Below are 19,356 nucleotides of genomic sequence, written 5' to 3'. Positions count from 1 at the left end.
AAGCTCACAACATCTTGTTGACATACACTGATTAGCCAGAACATTATGACCACCTACCTACTATCGATATAAACCCATCCAGGCAATAATAGCGTCACCTGAGATGGAGTGACTGGTAAGTCAGACACACACGTTGCATGTAGTATCTGTGAGCGTGCTGTCCATGTGTAGAATGGGGGAGGCGTGCGATCCATCCAAGTTTGACCGAGGGCAAATTGCGATGGCCTGGAGGTTCGGCACAAGCATTTAGGAAACTGCACAACTTGTCAGGTGTTCGAGAAGTGCTGTGGTGAGTGTCTTCAACAAGTGGCGAAACCAAGGTGAAAACACGTCCAAACGCCGAGGGTTTGGGTGGCCACCCGTCATTACAGATGTCGGACGTCGTAGGCAGACTGGTAAAAAAGGACAGGAGGTGAACTGTGGTGAAACTAACACCAGACTTAAATGCTGGGCAGAGTATCTGAACACACGGTGCACCAAAAACTCTTAAGGATGAACCTCCGCAGCCGACGACCCATGCATGTGCCAATGTCAACACCATGACATTGGCAACTACGACTGAAATGGGCACGTGACCATCGTCACTGGACGTTGGCGCAGTGGCAGAGTTTTGCATGGTCTGATGAAACCTGATACCTTATTCATCATGCCGATGGGGGATGTGAATCCGTCGTCTTCCAGGGAAACAGCTCCTTGACACCTGTACTGCAGGAAGAGACAAGCTGGCGGTGGCTCAATTATGCTCTGAGGAACATTCACATGGGCATCCATGGGTCCAGTGGAGTTCGTGCATCGTACGCTGGTTACAGACCATGTACACCCCTTCATGACGATCATATTTCTCAATGGCAGTGGCATTTTTCAACAACATAATGCACCATGTCACAAGGCCAGGAGTGTGACGGAGTGATTCGAGGAACACAGAGGAGAGTTGCAATTGATGTGCTGGCCCCCAACTCGCCAGATCTTAATCTGATTGCATCTGGGATGTGATTGAACGTGGTGTCAGAGCTCATCACCCCCCACCCCGGAATTTACAGGAATTAGGTGACTTGTGTGTGCAGATGTGGTGCCAACTCCCTCCAGCGACCTACCTAAGCCTTATTGCTTCCATGCAAAGACGAGTCGCCGCTGTTATCCATGCCAAAGGTGGACACACCGGCTATTAGGTAGCTGGTCATAATGTTCTGGCTGATCACTGTACTTTCCTATGTGTCTTTTACAAGCAAACCTAGTTGATAAATATTGTGTTCCAGTTAAAATTTATATAAGAGATCTCATCATGTCGTCTACTAATCATGGATAAGGTTTGAAAGAAAGCTAAATTGGAGTACATTAGAAATTAGTAGAGATAGCGAACATTCGTTCTAATGAACTGGAAATATGGGTAAGCAATGCTGGTTCAAAACATCATTTACCTTCCAGGAGTTTTCTGTGGTTGCCTATTATCACACCAAGCAAATGCTGGGGTTGTACCTTAATTAGGTCATAGCTGCTTCCTTCCCACTCCTATCCCATTGTTGCCATAAGAGCTATCTGTGTCAGTGTGACATAAAGCAAATAGTATTTTTTTAAATATATTCCGCGAGTTCAGAAAAAATATTTTTATCAATTATTTGTGGGATGGGAATTTTGTGAGCTTGTAGTATAGCAGACGAATAATCATGCCAAATATTTTCAAAGAAACACTGGTACTGTTGGTACTACCTTATAAAACATTGCGCTGATGATATAAGGGTGTAATGTGGTCTTCTAATTTATACAGGTTTGGTTGTTTTATCTGAAACTGACAATTACTTCCCAAGAGACTTTTGCGTGTGACCATTAGTAAGGCAGGCAATAACACTGAAATGGTTTAGGAAACTTGGACAATATTTAGATTCAAAATTAGGGTGAGTACAAATATAATATCAAGATGGCGGCGAGTGAGAGTAACTGTGTGTTTTTCCTCTGTGTTCTTTTAGGAGTTTTAGTGTCAAAACAAGTAGTGTGCGCAAAAGAATATAGTGATGTTCATCTAGATGATCCAGCCAGTGATTCCATGTGTTGTGAAATGCTCGGAAGTAAGTCTGTTCAATATAAACGGCTTTGTTTTTATTCCACGTGCTACGGCGGCTGCTGGCGTACCCAAGCCTCCCTTGCCGGAAGTATACGACTCGCCATCTCAAGATTGAATATACCTCAGGTTGGAAACTGGTTGACTGCCGTTCGTCAGTTTCATTTTCCTTCACTGCCGACTGCAAACCTCCCATGCATTCTTGTAGCGCCAGCTTCGGTTCCAGCCTCCAGTAAATTATCTCGGTTTTCTTCTCGGTCTACTTTAAGTTTGTTGTTGACATTCCTACTGTTAGCTGGTGATGTGGAGATAAACCCGGGACCCGCGGCGGATAGTGCGATCTCAGTTTACCATCAGAATATCTGCTCTCTTAAAAACAAAATTACTGACTGTGAGCTCTACCTACAAGAACTATCTTCTTTCGATATTGTCGCCTTCTCTGAAAGTTGGTTAACTGACTTTGTTTCAGACACGGAAATCCCTCTTTCCAAAGAGTTTTCCATTTTCAGAACGGACCGTGGACGGGGCGGGGGAGTTCTCCTGGCCGTTAAATCCAAATGGCATGCTAACCAACGTACTGATTTAAGTAGTGACTGCGAAGCCATTTGGGTAGAAGTGAAATTTCAGCATTTCAAATATCTATTTGCTTGTTTTTACAGGCCACCTCGATCAACCCTCAATTATTCTGAAAATTTTCTCTCTTCTGTAATGAAAGCCATTAATCTGAATCCTAATGTAATTATATTAGGCGACTTTAACCTCTCTATTTCTTGGAATTCCCCTGCTCATGGTGTCCCTTCTAATAGCCTTGACAAGTGGTATCTCGACCATTATATTACGGGCCTAGGCCTCCAACAGTACGTCCTTGAGAACACCTGCGGGGATAGTCTTCTTGACTACCTGCTCTGCTCCGTTGAGCCTTCCGTTATTTCTGTGGGACGAAATATTTTTAAATCGAACCACAAGTCTGTAGAGGCAACATTCTCTGTTGCCCCTCCCCGCCCCCCGAAATGTCATCGACCCTTTACCAGGAACTGTGTACCCTTGTGGCGAAAGGTTGATTGGCAGGCTGTCAATCACACCCTCTCTCTTCTACCCTGGCACTTGCTGCAAGTGGGTGAAGTGCAAGAAGCAGTAGACCTGTTCTATGACTGGACTCGTGCTGTGATCCGTGACCTTGTTCCCACTCGTAAAACATCCGCCAGATGCCCACCTTGGAAGAAAAGTGACGCCAAAATTGCAGAAATTAATAAAACGAAAGCCTGGAAAGACTGGAAAAGGTCACCTTCTGAAGCCAGCTATAAAACTTTTTCTGACCTTCGCAAACAACATAAACAGCTTCTAAAACGGGATTATCAGGACTACATAAACTCTGCCTGCCTAGAAGTGAGAAGTAATAGTAAAAGATTCTGGTCTCTGATAAACAGCAGGAAAAATACAAAGCGTGTGCCAGACACAGTGACTTGGGGTGATAATTTAGCCAGTGGTAGTAATAGACCGGAAATTTTCAACGATTACTTTGCGTCTAATTTTGTTGCACCTGTTCAGTTCCCAGATTTTCCGTCTATTGATTCTGTTCCTTCTCATAGTCTCAGTAATCTTTCCACCTCTGAGTCAGAAGTCTATTCGTTACTTTCCTCCCTCCCAGAAAATAAACCTACTGGTCCGGATGGTCTCAGTCCTGTCTTCCTTAAGAATACCGCTACGACTCTTGCCCATCCTATTGCTGTTATATTTAACCGTTGCTTCTTAGCCGGCTACTTTCCTGACGACTGGAAAATCGCTAACATCACTCCGGTTTTTAAAAGTGGAAAGAGATCTGATGTCAGAAACTATCGTCCGATTTCTATATTACCCACTCTGTCGCTCATCTGTGAAATGATTATCCACCAGCGCCTTCTTTCTTTCACACTTCCTTATATATCGTCCCAGCAGCATGGTTTTCTTCCTGGTAGCTCCTGCCTAACTAATCTGGCTGTTCTTCTCCATCGTGCAACGTCTGCTCTTAACGCCGGTTCTCAACTGGACGTGTGCTACATTGATATTGCTAAGGCTTTTGATACCGTAGACCACGCACTTCTTTCCTATAAACTCTCAGAACGTTTTAATATCCATGGTCGCTTGCTAACTCTCCTGCAGAGCTTCCTCAATACCAGAACTCAGCGTGTGGTTCTTGATGGGTTCAGTTCGACTCTTGTTATGGTACATTCTGGCGTCCCACAGGGCAGTGTCCTAGGTCCGCTTCTTTTTGTCTTATTATTGACGATCTCATTAATTCTATATCCTCCGTTTCTTGTGAAATTCTACTATTTGCAGATGACTGTAAAATATTCAAACAAATCGATTCTTTATCTGACGTAAACTCCTTACAGAGTGGGCTTAATTCACTCTCCGAATGGTGCTCCACATGGCGTCTTAAGCCTAATCCTGCCAAGTGTTCCTCTATTTCGATCACGCTTCGTAAATCCCCTATTCTCAGTAAATACTCCCTCCTCGGTAACCCGTTCCCAACTCTAGCAGAACAAAATGACTTAGGAGTGATGTTTGACAGTAAATTGTTATTTGTCCCCCATATACAAAAGATAACCGCGCGAGCAATGTCACTTCTCGGTTTGTTGTATAGATTTTCTGACATCACCGATATCCACGCCCTTCGAGCCTACTATGTATCTTGCATCCTACTGATTATTGAATTCGCGGCTCCCATTTGGTCTACCTCTTCACCCACTAATCTGAATCATATTGACCGCGTGCAGTCATTCTTCTGTGCCATTGTTAGAGCCAGAGTATCTGATTGTCGAAACTTGAGCAGTAATCAGATACTAGACAAGTTAAACCTTCACCCGTTATCTAGTTGCAGGAAAGTAGCCGACCTTAGATTCCTATATAACGCTGTTAACGGTTTATTTCGTTCTCCTGAACCTGCATCCTTCTTTTCCATACATGTTCCAACTCGCAAAACCAGGATTAATACGCCCCTTCATATTCCGTATTCCCGCCTCTCTCTCGTTCAAAGAAGTTTATTTATCCGCATACCAACCCTCCTTAACTCTTTATCTTCAGACAGGAACTTGGACGTTTTTTCTTCGCATGCCTCCTTTAATCGATTCTTCCTTACCTTAACCTAGTTCATTTTCTTCATATTCCTTTTTTCTCTTCTCATTGATGTCCTCTCTTTTGTACATAATATAATATTTATTTTTTACTGTGCTATACCATTACTTAAGTGTTATGTCTGTATTTATCTTACTGTGCCTAGCTATAAGTTCTTCTCTTCGTTTTACGTTCAACAATTTTTCTCGTTTCTTTAGCCTTTATTTTTTGGTTTTGTTATGTTGTGTCTCTAATTATGTTAGTTTTTAATTTTTTCCTCTATATTTATCGTTAGATGTTTTTCGTCATTATTCTTCCACTTTTCTTTATGCTTGCCTTGTGCTACTCTATTGTAAATATGTATTTCATTGCGGAACTCTGTAATTCGGCTTCTCGCTGTTTTGGTTTCCCAAATAAATAAACAAATAAATAAATAAACAAATAAATAAATAATATATGCACAGATCATTCAAAAAGGAAGTGCAAAATAAATTTACATTCATATCTTTATTCGTTTGACTTCTATGTTGTTTCCTTTAAAGGATGACACTTATACTCTTGTCTCTATTGGAATTTAAATGTCCCTGTCAGAGAACAGGGTAATTCCGGCTGGGCATCCACCTGTAAATGGGGAACGCAAAGGGTTAAATGTCAACAGACTGCAAAACAGGGCCTAAGCCATATGCGTGATATAGTTTTCACTTGTCACCCGACTAGGGTGCGGGAAAAGTGAGGGAAGTAGTCTGAAACTGAAGCTAGAGAAATAACACGAAATTATTTCTTTTCTATTAAACCGTAAAATGGTACGGTCATGGATTTAATTTTAGTGAAATACTTTTAAAGTAATCTTTTTGAATGTTGTGTAAATTTAATCTCGTCAAGTTCTATTGTAATCGACTGACTATTGATTGTGTAATGTGGCAGGAACTGAACTTTGTTTTAGCCATTGTTATTTCTTTATATCCCAAAGTTTAGATAATTTTTATTGTGGAAATTTGGTTTACGGGTTATGTGGCAACAACACTGCAACACTGCTCCACTGCGGTGCTGTCGTCATGAATCAATAACGAGTCACTAATTAGAACCTACTTTATATATTTTCTTTTTTACTATTTCTTTCATGCCACACCGACACAGACGGGTCTTATGGCAATGGTGGGATAGGACTTAAGAAGCGACTGACTGCAGCCTTAATTAATGTACAGCTCCAGCATTTGCTTGGAGTGAAAATGGGAAACCTTGGAAAACCATCTTCAGGGCTGCTGACAGTGGGGTTCAAACCCACTAAAACCAAAATGCATGTAGACAGCTATGTGACCCAAACTGCATAGCCACTTGCTCAGTCAAATTGAATCTAACACTCAAAGACCAATTGTGATAAAATAATGCACGCACCTAAACAATGCCCAACCCCTCATACCTACCTCACTTTGCTGGGCATTAACACTCTAAGCAGACTAAGTTGTCACCACCCCAAACTTAATCATCTCCTTCCAATCAGAATAATTTACAAAAAATTGAGCAATATCTCACTTCATATCATCACAAATTCATTGTCATGACGTTACTGATATGTCTAATTTATAATATATATTGTACCAGGAACGCTGGTCCAAGTCGGAGTCCCCACCAATTGAACTCTAACTACGCACCATGCGCCTGTCACAGCTGGCTGCAGCAGCAGGCAGAGTGCGACGTGGAACGTGTGATGTCACATCCCACCTTATCTTGTCACAGCTGGATTACGTCAGCCGGTAGAACATTCGAAACGTTCTATTGCTAATAACTTTTTTTTTTGGGTTAAGATAAAATTAAGAGCATAACATCATCATATTAATCAATTTTATGTCCCCATTTTCACCAAGTTTGAAGATAATCCAACCAGAATTGAAGGAGATATTCAACAGAATACAATAACTTAAATTCCCACAATTCTTGTATAAAAGGAGGGCCAGTTAGCAGGTCATGGTCAGTCAAGTACCACAGCCGAGACCGGACGGTCGGCTGGTGGCATTATTCGTCGCAAAACTACGGTTTCGCTGAGTGTCAAGTGTTTGATGAAGTTCTTCGTACTTAGAAAACTTTAACTCCACGGTAACATAAACCGGACTTATAAATTTTCAGTGTGTCTATTCACGAGTGATAAAACTTCTCAATGTGAACTAGAAGAGTGTAATTTAACTTGGGTTCATTTCCAAGTGAATAATCATTTCTTTAATTCAAGTTGTGTGTTTCTGGGACTTGTATAATTTTCTACCCAATGCTTACGTTTCAAAGTGATTGAAATATTTCGTTAAATAACAGAAGGCTTACATTTCAAAATGATCATAATATTTCTTCGAGTGATAGAAATATTTTGACAAAGTATGACATTATAGTTGAACTTAGAATTACTCGAGTGATAGACGATTCAGATAGTACTTTGAATGCTTGAACTTGTATTTTCGCAATGTGGTGATTACTTCTCACATACTTTCTAAACATTCCGTAGGTTCTTGACTAAGAACAGTATATTTGAAATTGTGCTTCTGTAAATAGTATTCAATTTTCATGCAGTCGAACCAAGGACAGCCTGCAGACAGACTCAACTCCATTTGTGTTACGTTATTATTTGTGATCAACTAAAGTGAATGAGACTAATTTCACAGGATGAATATTTTTGTTGCTAATTAATTGAAGTGATTATCTTCAAGATATTGTGTAAACTTATGAACAATCACCGTGTGATAAAACTTTATTTTACCAAGTATCGCGTTATTTGTATTACTTCCTAAGTCAATTCCAATTACATTTGACAGTGCAAAGTTATACAATTATACGATTTTCTGAGTGGCTATTCTGTGTTAGGAGTTAAACTCTATTTGACATTCGACTCAGTCTACTAACATTTCCAGAAGCAATGGCGAGCTGCGTGTTCAATTTGAGGGACATTCTACCGCATTCAATCTTTCAAGTGGTTAATCTCAGAACACAGGTCAGATTTTATTAACATTCTGTCAAGTGGAATCTATTAATTAATTAATTCTTTGAATACACGATCTATAAGTGTTGCAAATCATTCCGAGGCCATTTCTGTAATAATTTTCATCTGTGCAGAAGCTGTTTGTATAACTCAAACACGTCCAGGGCGTGAGTCCAGAGTATATAAGCTCGACCAATGCTCATATCACGTGAACTTCTAGACCATCCAGAACGTCTAGACCACCCAGAATTTCTAGAACTTCCAGATCATCCAGACCATCTAGACCTGCATCGGAAGGCGTCCCAGGGTCGAATGAAAACAGCAGCCTGGCCACAACGAACTTTGCTAGCCCAGGGCGAAGAGAAGGCTTTTTTCCTTGCTAGCTGCTTTACGCCGCACCAACACAGACAGGTCTTATGGCGACAATGGGATAGCAAAGGACTGGGAGTTGCAAGGAAGTGGCCATGGCCTTAATTAAGGTACAGCCCCAGCATTTACCTGGTGTCAAAATGGGAAACCACAGAAAACTATCTTCAGGGCTGCCGACAGTGGGATTCGAACCCACTATCTCCTGGATACAAGTTCACAGCCGCACGCCCCTAACCGCATGGCCAACTGGCCCGGTACAGAAGGCATATCCAGTATCTCTTCTGTACAGAGGTGATATGAAATTTGGACTTTTTTTTGTTGTGGTGATTACTTCTCACATACTTTCTAAACATTCCGTAGGTTCTTGACTAAGAACAGTATATTTGAAATTGCACTTCTGTAAATAGTATTCAATTTTCATGCAGTCGAACCAAGCACAGCCTGCAGACAGACTCAACTCCATATGACCAATTGGTGGCATTGTTTGATAAAGTAAACTTTCAGGACAAAAATTTCTTCAATATTTTCAATACAGTTTCAATAAACACTCCTTCCACGTCAACAAACACATCACACCACCCTTCCCCTCCCAATTTACATAACTCACCTCCACGGGCCAATCTTAAGCCTAAAAATGCTTCACACTCCTCCGCTTCCCCCACCATACACAACTCCCTTCTGTGCGCCAATCACAAACCTACAGCCCCGCCCCCTCCAAACCATTCCCCTCCGCACAGACGACATGCGTACAACACAAGGAGTAAAAACGTTAGCGACCACTAGTATCCTGAAAATGATTCTCACAACAAGTCAAACAGGCCAACAATGCCATAGGTAAGCACCAACATCCTCTCTTCATCAACACTTTTACAAAACCTTTCCCAAGTTTTTTCTTCCTTTCTCATCAAAATTAATACAGTTTATTCTTCATTTCAGAACCACCAGTCTACAACATTATTTCAACAGCCCCATCAAACTTCCACAACATTCGTCAATAAGATAAAATTTCCAATATCAACACTGAAAATAATTGTCAATCAGTTATGAAAACAACAGCCATTCAACCTCATGTCAACTCTTACCAACGTAGAGAATAACTGCTTATCATCATCTCCACAAACTTACTCCGATGATTCATAATAAATTTAAGCCAACTTTAAACTTCGTGTAAACACAATTTCGCTGAACCATTTTATAAACAATCTACGAACTATTTGACCATCAAATATTAGGGCAAATATACGCTGGCGTAAACAACAATTGCCCAGCATTTTGGAATGTTTTTTCTTTATCTTTTATTTCATTAATGTAATCTTTTTCATATTCTTGTACCTCACATTAACGTGTTATTCTACTTATGCTTCAAACTCTGACTACGGCTTTAAGCCATCAACTGTCACTCATAATTATAAGATACCTCCATTTTTAAGTGTACCACCTAAGAACCTACTTTAATATCATTTAAATGTATTGTATATTTTTAATGAAATGATTTTATACGCTTTTCACTATGTATTTAAAATTTAATATTGACTAAGGCTTCAAGCCATCTTCTGTAATACTGTACCATCCTATGACGTCCTTTTCATCAAGTGAACAACACATGTTTTCATCACTACAATAGAGTTTTAGTTATTTCATGAACATTCGTATAATAGCTGTAGAATATTTGGAAACGTTGTCTGACAGAAATAATGTTTTGATTAGTGACTGAAGATGCCTCAAAATATGAGGCGAAATGTCTCGCTTTTGAAAAATGTTTTAAGTTAAATGTCAATATCTTATATTGTATTGAAAAGGTGGAAATAAATTTTTTAAAAATATTTTTCTATATACTTAACGAAATTTTTAATACGGATAAAAATGATTTTCATCACTTGTAATACAATACATATACCAAGTGGTACAGCTGCCCCTATTCACTCAGTTTTATGCAACCTGCAAATTATAGCCTAACCTAAAAACATTGACCTTGGCTACTCGCAGTGATGTCTGGTCTTCCTATGCTTTCTATAATTCATGTATTTGTGTCAACAAAATCAGCATTAACGATAAAATACCAAATGACTGTAAAGAATCGTGCAAGTTCTGTATCACAGAAACTTCATGTACAGAGAATATGATGGCTGAATGACTAGAAGTAGTGTTGATATAACGCTGGCAAATGACACCTCGTTTTAGCTAGCATGCTTGAAGTTAGATGAGGAAAGCGGTGCCCGTTAGTCAGAGGTTCGAGTCCTATATAGTGCGCCCAGGTGGGGGTGTGATAGGTGTCATTCAATTGAAATTAATTATTGAGGAATATATATTTCATTTTCAGAAGCCAGAATATCTTACTTTATATATTGTAAGTACAGGCCAGGCCAAGATAGTATTGTGAAACCTGCCACAGACTGCTGTCACCTCTAAGATTAAGAAATACAATGGCCAGAATTAGAATTCTCAGAAATTGTGACGAGGGGGAAGAGACAGGCAAGAGTTATTTCCAAGTCAGTGGAAAGGTTTCACAGCCGCGGGCAAAATTTTAGTGCGACACACTGGATGGGGCCGTGTGCAGAATTCCTAGAAATAACGTCAGGGGATCTCCAATGTACTAGCGAGGGCTGAACGCAAAGTTGGTACTTAAAGAAAAAAAAATATGTAACTTCTCAGTCCCGCGTAAGCTTGGACCAATCGTAAAATCCGCAGGACAGAAGCAGGTACGACAACTTCGTATTGTAAGAAGCACTATCAATGTTAACTCCACAGTGATTTATAAATTCGAGATAAGGTGAAATTTAGAAGCCTCACCAAATAATAAAAGTTATTAAAAGTTATAAATTGAGGGAGATTGACTGGCGAAATTCTGAGAATTCATGGACGCTCTCCGTTGATTGGCTGCAGGCAAGAGACGCTACAAAACAGCGTGAAATCCCAACCTGGGATACAGGAGCTAAATTCACGATTATATCAATTACCAGCAAACGATATTATTTGAGAATTGGCAGAGGGGCTAAAATAACAATTACATCAATGGATCCCAAGTTTAAGCCACTGGCAAGGCCGCAAATAGTGGTATGAGGATATTGGAACTGCGTGCCCTAAGATGATCTCTCGTGAACTCGGAGGAGAGGGGAGTCGAATATAAATACATGGTCGTGGAGACGGAGGTATCTTATTTGTGATAAATTGTTCGTGCTGTTACTATGCCAGTACGTGTGTGTAGTCACTCGTGGAATATTGTTTGAAGTGTTATAATGTTACGTGGCACAGTGAACCATGACTTGAATTAGTCCATATTACAGTCTTGAGCAGTATACCAGCAGGAGTTCGAATATTTACAGAACTCATTAAATCAACACCTACAGATAGGAGTGTGAGGTGCTATATCAAGAATAGGAAGCACGTTACGTGAGAACGATCGTGGGTGTTCAACGGAATTTCACCAAGTAAACAGTCAATTAATAACTGATACCTGGTCAGCTACGCGAACGTGAGACGGGAAAAATTGAGTGCGCGCTTGGCCGCTGAAAGTAATACCGAGGTATTACATGTTCCTAGTGTCCGGGGAAGGAACGAATAATGTATATTTACATTAAGTGGGCTAGATAATAAGCCAAGAGTGTTAAATTTATATGTGAAAGTTAGAGTGCAAATTATTACAAGTGCAAAGGTTATTTGTTTTGTTTTATAAGATTTAAAATGTGTAAGAATAAAAAGTGTCAAGGATTACCTCTTCAAGTTGGCATGAATACTAGTAGGATGCAGTGCTAAAAACCGGATGGGGCTAGGCTCCTCATCCGGTTTAGCAAACTACAGGCCGAGATGAGTACCCCTTAATATATATTTGTAGATTGCTATCGTTAGCGGGAGGAAATCATATTCTTTCATTATGGTAACTTGATTGTGAAACGAACCGTTTCCGGCTCATATAATTTCAGAGATAGATAGACAAAGGGACAAATTAATATGTACATAATTAGATCAAGCACTCATCATAATTTTGATCATTTAATAGAGTAGAGTAGGGTTGATCTGTTTATTCAAGTGCTTGATTTGTTTGAAATTATATGGAGCACGTTTCACGTAAAGATAAGATAAATATTCAATTAAGAAGTGCTCAAATGTGGTTTACAGTTATTGGAAACTTTACAGAAATTAAGGCATGTTGTAAGATTATCCAGAGGTAGAGGGTTGCCAAGTGATTTTAATTGTTGTGGGACGGAATGAAGTCCATTGAATTGTCTGTAAATATCGATGATTATTTGTGCCGCGAAATTTCGCCAGTGGACAGAAATATAATAATCAGTAGCAGCATCGGAGTGATAAATGAACATGGGTATTGTGTAAATGCGTGTTTATAGTAATGCTTTGTGAATAATGGCACGGGCCTATACTCCGCACGGCTCTACTTCTAAATTGACGTTTTGGCAGATTTTGGCTCTGTCTGGTGGTTGTATGCAGAAGCATAGGCATCCAACCAATCCCAATCTGCCATTCATATCGATTTATATAGGCAGAGCACAATCTCGAATCCTAGTTGCCAACTCTAATATTTTATTCGCCACGTGGTTAACCAATCTCGCTCAGCATGTATGGTATTTGGTGCGCTTCCCGATCTTTCGCATTTTCCTTCAGTAATTAGTGTTTTTTTTTTTCATATTGTTGGAGGGTTCTAGGACTGAGATCAGTGGAGTGTTCCCTTTGTAGGCCATAACCTCTTTCCTGTGCCAGCCATTAATGGTGAGTGATATTTTATTTCCTCATTCTCGTTTATTCTTAATAATATATTCTCTTATTAGTGTCAGATGTTGTTAGTAAGTGTAGTTTGTGAATTTGTTTTCAATCCATATTCATTAGTTTTTCTGAGTACGGTATTACATTTTACAAGGGCTGTTTACCGCGGTCGTATTGCGTCAGTTGTTCTCGCGGGCTTAGCACGCTGGCAACAAAGGAAAGGCGATGCTCATTTGTTTTGCGAAACTTCAATTTAGAAGTAAGGCCGTGCGGAGTATAAGTTGATGGAATGATTGCAAGTTAAAGTAATTTCAAAGTCGAGATAACATATGGCGTGGAAGACTTTAATTCAGGCAGTAAATTTGATTTTTACCTTAATTGTTGATTTAACGTTTTTGGACTCCATTATAATCATAAATTTTTGTTTAAAAGCGAAAGAGGCACTTGTACATGATGGTCACGCTATGTTGAAAGCCCAGAGTGGTTTGAGCCAAATTTTGAGGTCGGAAGTCGTGTGGGACAAAAATCCAGCATGAGATGAAAATTAATCATACTGATGTTGATGATGAAATAGATGGATCTTGGGGCCTACATCGATATAATATGATTATTCCGGTGTCATGAGTGGCAGGAGTCCACGCACCAAAGATTAATGAATGAATTAAATGTTGAAGAGTTCCAGTGGAATAAAGGGACTTCAAAATGAAATGGAAGGAATAATTTAGCACTTGCAGAGATTGGATGTATTTGCCCAACTGCGAGGTGCCATGAGATTTGAGACTGGTCTTGGGAGGACATGGTGCTCCCATAAATTAACGACAGTACGAAAATAAGGTTGCGGGTTCGAATACCGTTATTATGTCTCGAGCGATATGAAATCGGATCTTGGTAGTTCATATTTGGGAGTTAACATATGTGACTAAGTTCTAAAGATGGAAATTAAAATATACATTTTCGAAATAATAATAATAATAATAATAATAATAATAATAATAATAATAATAATAATAATAATAATAATCCAGGTAAATCATGTTTTAATTGATTGATCAGTGCCAAACTAGATTGGAATTGTAAAAGGGGTTATGCGTTAAACATAATAATAGTTAACTGCCACGTAACACTTAAAATTAAAATATAAATTGTCGAAATGATAATGATAATAATAATAATAATCCAAGTAAATCATGTCTTAACTGATTAGGTGCCAAACTAGATCGGAATTGTAAAAGGGGGTATGCGTTAAACATAATAATAGTTAACTGCACGTAACGATTGAAATTAAAATACAAAATTTTGAAATAATAATAATAATAATAATAATAATTATTATTATTATTATTATTATTATTATAAGGAGAATAAGAAGAAGAATTTATTAAATTATTTTTATAGAATAATAATAATAATAATGGTGAAAAAATGAAATTAAAATATTAAATCAAAATTGATGACGTGTTACGATAATTATGATTTCCACTAATAATAATAATAATAACAACAACAAAAATTTAAAATATTTTTTTATTATTTCGATTGATGATGTTGAATGATACTAGGGAAGTCAGCCGGTGAAATAACATAATAATGTCAAGTTGTTGTAAATAATAAGTTAAGTTGATATTTGTAATGTGATGGCAAATCCCTACATCTGGACCGTTAGGTTAGAGTTGCTTTGTCATTTCCTTCAGTTAACGATTAGCATATCTTGGTTAGGAACCCGGGGAGAGTTTTGTAGTATCCCGGGTTGGTCTCATCTCAATAAAAGTGGAGGCGATGACATGATTCATGTGATCGTGCCCACTTGGCCAACAGGTAATTGGTCCATGACCATCAATGGTCATTGTGTTCACAAGAGTCGAACTGACACCTTCAGAAATCAACGGTTCCACCACCCAAATGGATGGGTGGTCAAAAGTGTAAAATATTATGTAAATTTTCAGGAATGATTTGCCAAATAACCAGCAAATTAAGGGTCAACGAATTTTGTTGTGTATAAAATTTTTCAACTTAAATAAAATGCTCCTTTAGCATTTGCAAGGAAACAATTCCAGGTTCTTGTTCTTGTAGCATAGTAAACCCTTGGTGACTGTTCCAATATTCGTCCCCATTCCTAGGACGGAGCCTTCATATGTTTCCCTTTGATCTGATCTAATATATTTTTGTGTGTTTTTATGATGAGCCTTAAAGTTAATGGTTAGAGTGTCCCTTTCAACCCTGTGGTACTAATTGGATGGTGCCCATACATGTATTTGGAGATCTTATATCTTCACAAATTTTTTTATTGTTTATTAGTTGTGATAGATTTGGACAGTAACACCCCCTGAGATAAATGCTGGTTGGGACTCAGGCTTTGAGCGGGTACAATAGGACGACTTTTTATTTCATTGTTAAATATTCATGTGAATTGCGTTGTTGAAGACAAATCTAAATCATCAGTTCTCATGTTGCAGGTACTCTGTTATGTTCATTTCTAAGTAGCTGTTAAAAGTGCTATTTGCAGTAAAATAAGCTATTACCGGCAGAGGTGCAATAGGCTTGTGCATGGCCATTCAATTAATGAAGGAAATGTTCAAAATGACCACCTCCTTCGTTAATGCATATCTGAGTACGGTAGAGGTGAGTAATTCTTGCTTGCTGCAGTGTATGTGGTGGAACCTGCCTGCACTCTGCTGTGCCCTAGGTATGAAGTCCAATCGTTCGAGTCGAACGTGCGCAGTTGTTTAGTTGAATGAGTGTGTCATAATGCTGACAATACATGCAGAGGGCTTCATTCGTTGTAGCCGTCTGCCATATAAAAGTGGCATGTTATTATTCCTTTCTGATGTATGCTTTCTTTCTAAAGGTGAAAAGTGACTTTTGAGATTTAAGGAAGTTTAAACCTTAACTACAAATGCCTTAAGAGTATAAAAATAAAAAGCTCATAGCTAGATTTGAACTCTGAATCCATCAGAAAAATCACATGCTGGCTGTGATTAGTACCATGTAGCCACTCCAGGCGACGAAGAATAGGTCTCGCATCTCTGTACTTATGGAATAATGTATGCTATTGCTTTGAAACTGATCTTGTATGTTACAAGTTCTGAACTTGAATGTGCAGATACATTTACCTTGCTGCAAACACCACAGCGTGCTACAGCGTACATCTAACATGCCTAATTCCGTGCAGCTACTTGCTGCTGGAACGTCTCGCTCTTACAACTCTATTCATGAGGAGAGTGAAAGTTCTCACTTCGCAAAGTAACTGATGTGTTACAGCCTTATGGTGTAAGCTATCACATCTGCTGCACAGCATTTGCATGCCATAGATTATAAAATACTGTGAAAAACGTGTTTCTATCAATTTCAATGTGATGAGACTATACAAAATGGCGATGAACTGACATGTCTGTAATTGGTTCTAACCTATCACGTTTTCTATGATACCATGACCACCCTTTTCTGTCAAAAGAAAATGGCCTCTTGAACCAATAAGGTGCGCAATTCTCTACCGAAAGCTAAACGAGTGGCTATGGTTTGTACAGTACAGTAACATTTAGTAAAAATGACTGGAGTATTGGACTCCGCTCTACATAAAATAGTACAGTGTTTTTGAGATGGGCCTCACTTACTGCCTCTTGTACCACTTTTGCATTGTGTGGGGAAGTCTATGAATATTTAATGAACGAATCAGACTAACTGCACATACAATTGCTGTAAGATGTTGCGCAACATAGGACTAAGAGACATTTAATTCCTAGCTGGTTGCATATGTTTGAAAAAAGAATAGGGGAAGCTGTACCACCCAGTATATTTTTACACTCTTCTCATAGAGGACTAGATTTCAAGCTGGTAGCTCTAGGATAGTATATTTATTACGTTGTTAAATACCATATCCCTAAAAAGGCCAAGATCTCATCAAGGTAGTTTGATGCAATCTTTGTCAAATAATTTTCCAGTAGAACAAACGATAACAGTTGCTAGATTTGTCGATATCAAGGTATTAAATATGGTGACTTCTTAGAGGTGAGCTCACACAGATCCAGTAGGAGAGAGAGAAAAAAATAATTTTGTTGGGGACCTGCGGTGTGCTGAACTCCTTGAGCTTAACGTGCATGTTGATAAGGTAAAAAAAACCTTTTTCTAAACATTTGAAAAGGAAAATACACATACATTCAGCACCTGCAGGTAAAGTATGATCACGGATCCAACTCTATGCTGGTGAAATTTGTGGTTCTATGCAGTTACCTACGTAAAAGAATATCTTGAGGACTTTATAGAATTGAGAGTAGTGAATGTAGTTCTGCGTACAGTACATAAAAGATACAACAGCAGAAACTTTTAAAGTAAACTTATGTCAGAAAACTTGGTCACTGAGTACTGCCTAGATGCCGCATTGCTGATTGAAATACTTCAGGAGTCAAAGTATTTCTTCATTTATTGGCATTACACCAAGTTGTAGGGCGTATAAAATGGCAACTCGGTAGTTGTAGAAAGTTGCTTTTGGGACTGAACAGAGTTCTCTTCACAGTTGATGTCCAAAAGACTATTCCTTCCAAACAGTTGTAAAATGTAAGGACAATATCTATCACTAGCTGAATGCATAGTTTTTAGTTCCAGTAGCCAAGAGTGTTCCTAGAACTATGCATTGAATATGTAATCCTTGGTGAGAATAGAGCAAAAATGGTAGAGATTCCTAGATATAAAGTTGGTAGAAATAATAATTCTGTGTGGCTATTGCTAGCCTAGTGCAGCCCTTGTAAGGCAGACTCTCCGATGAGGGTGAGCGGCATCTGTAGTGAATGGGAAACTATGTGTTAGTATGGTAGTGTATGAGTTGCAAGAAGGATGTATACAGCACACACTCCCACCTGCCGAGCCAAGGGAATTAACCATTTAAGATTAAAATCCTGATCCGGCACTGAATCGAGCCAGAGCCCCGTTGAACCCAGGCCTACTATACAGACCATTCAACCAAGGAGCAGGACAATAGTGGTAGTGAGAGGCATTTCCACCATGTGAAAATGTAGTACAAATTTAGGGATAATCATAACAAAAAGTATTACACTTGTAGTTACTTTGTAAATGAAATATTGTAACGTGTTGGTGGGGTAGATAAATGAATAAATGGGTACAGAACCTGGTAGCGACCTATTTCTAAGATTTATTAATTAAGCACTACAATTACAGATTTACACACACGATAGCCGAGCTTAGAACTTACACAAGTACACGGTTACACACTTACACGGTTCGCGCTCTCTCAGTTTCTCATGTTCTCATGCTACATAGTTCTACATTCACAAACAAGGTTCCACGTCGCACGGCTACACGTTCTCTCCTTCGCCGTCAGTCCGCACTGTAGCACACTAGTTCGATAATCACGGCAATTCACACAGGTCGGGATAGTATATGCCGCACTCAGTCCGTTGAACTCCGCAGTCTGCACACGTCGTCACCCAGTGCTCCCTTCGCGCTGCTCCAGAACACCCAAGGTTCTTCTCCAGCAGCCGACCCCAAGGGACTCACACACACGACGTCAGTGAAACAGGAACAAGTCCTCGGCTTCAACAGGCAGATACTCCATCAGGCTGCACTCTCGCACCAGCAAACTCAATATCACTCTCACTCACTCACTAATTAACTAACTCTCACTAACTGCAGGCAGGTCGTTCCTCTCTTATTTACCTGCACTGGCCCTTCTAGAATCGTCCGGATGCTTGATGGATCCAGGAACATCGCGAGATGGAAGACTCCAGATTAATCTTCCAGTAATTTCCGTAGTCCTCTGCTGCGGGACCGCGGGCGGAGGCGAGAGAGGCTGGCCTAGCACTTAAGTGCTGCTCGTGATTGGCACGGCTGAAGTAAGGGGGTGGGCCAAGCCGGCCCAGTAGCAAGTTGGCATGGCGGACGCTATAACCATTACAATATAAAAACAATGGATATTTTAAGCTTGCACGAATTAAAACTTTGGTGGAAACATTGGAACATTCATCTTAACTACACATGAATCACAAATATCATTTGTACTTTCTTCGTAATGGTGAGCAAAAATGCTGATTTTGTTCAAACATATCAATTCAATAAACCTTATAATTTTTAAGGGAAATTAACACCTTAACTGAGTTTAACTTACCATCATAAATTCCGCACAGTCGGCTTTTTCCATCATTAATTGCAA

General features: G+C 39.3%; 1 protein-coding gene across 1 annotated transcript in view; it reads right to left on the bottom strand.

Moving 5' to 3' along the window:
• Positions 1–19,356, bottom strand: part of LOC136863976 (uncharacterized) — a 163,382-nt gene that overhangs the window by 9,773 nt on the left and 134,253 nt on the right. The gene's annotated exons all lie outside the window — the stretch shown is intronic.

This window comes from Anabrus simplex, chromosome 2 (genome assembly GCF_040414725.1).
Source record: "Anabrus simplex isolate iqAnaSimp1 chromosome 2, ASM4041472v1, whole genome shotgun sequence".
In the NCBI taxonomy this organism is placed as follows: Eukaryota; Metazoa; Arthropoda; class Insecta; order Orthoptera; family Tettigoniidae; genus Anabrus; species Anabrus simplex.
Note: the sequence above shows the minus strand (reverse complement) of the source record. Positions and strands in the feature narration are given on the sequence as shown.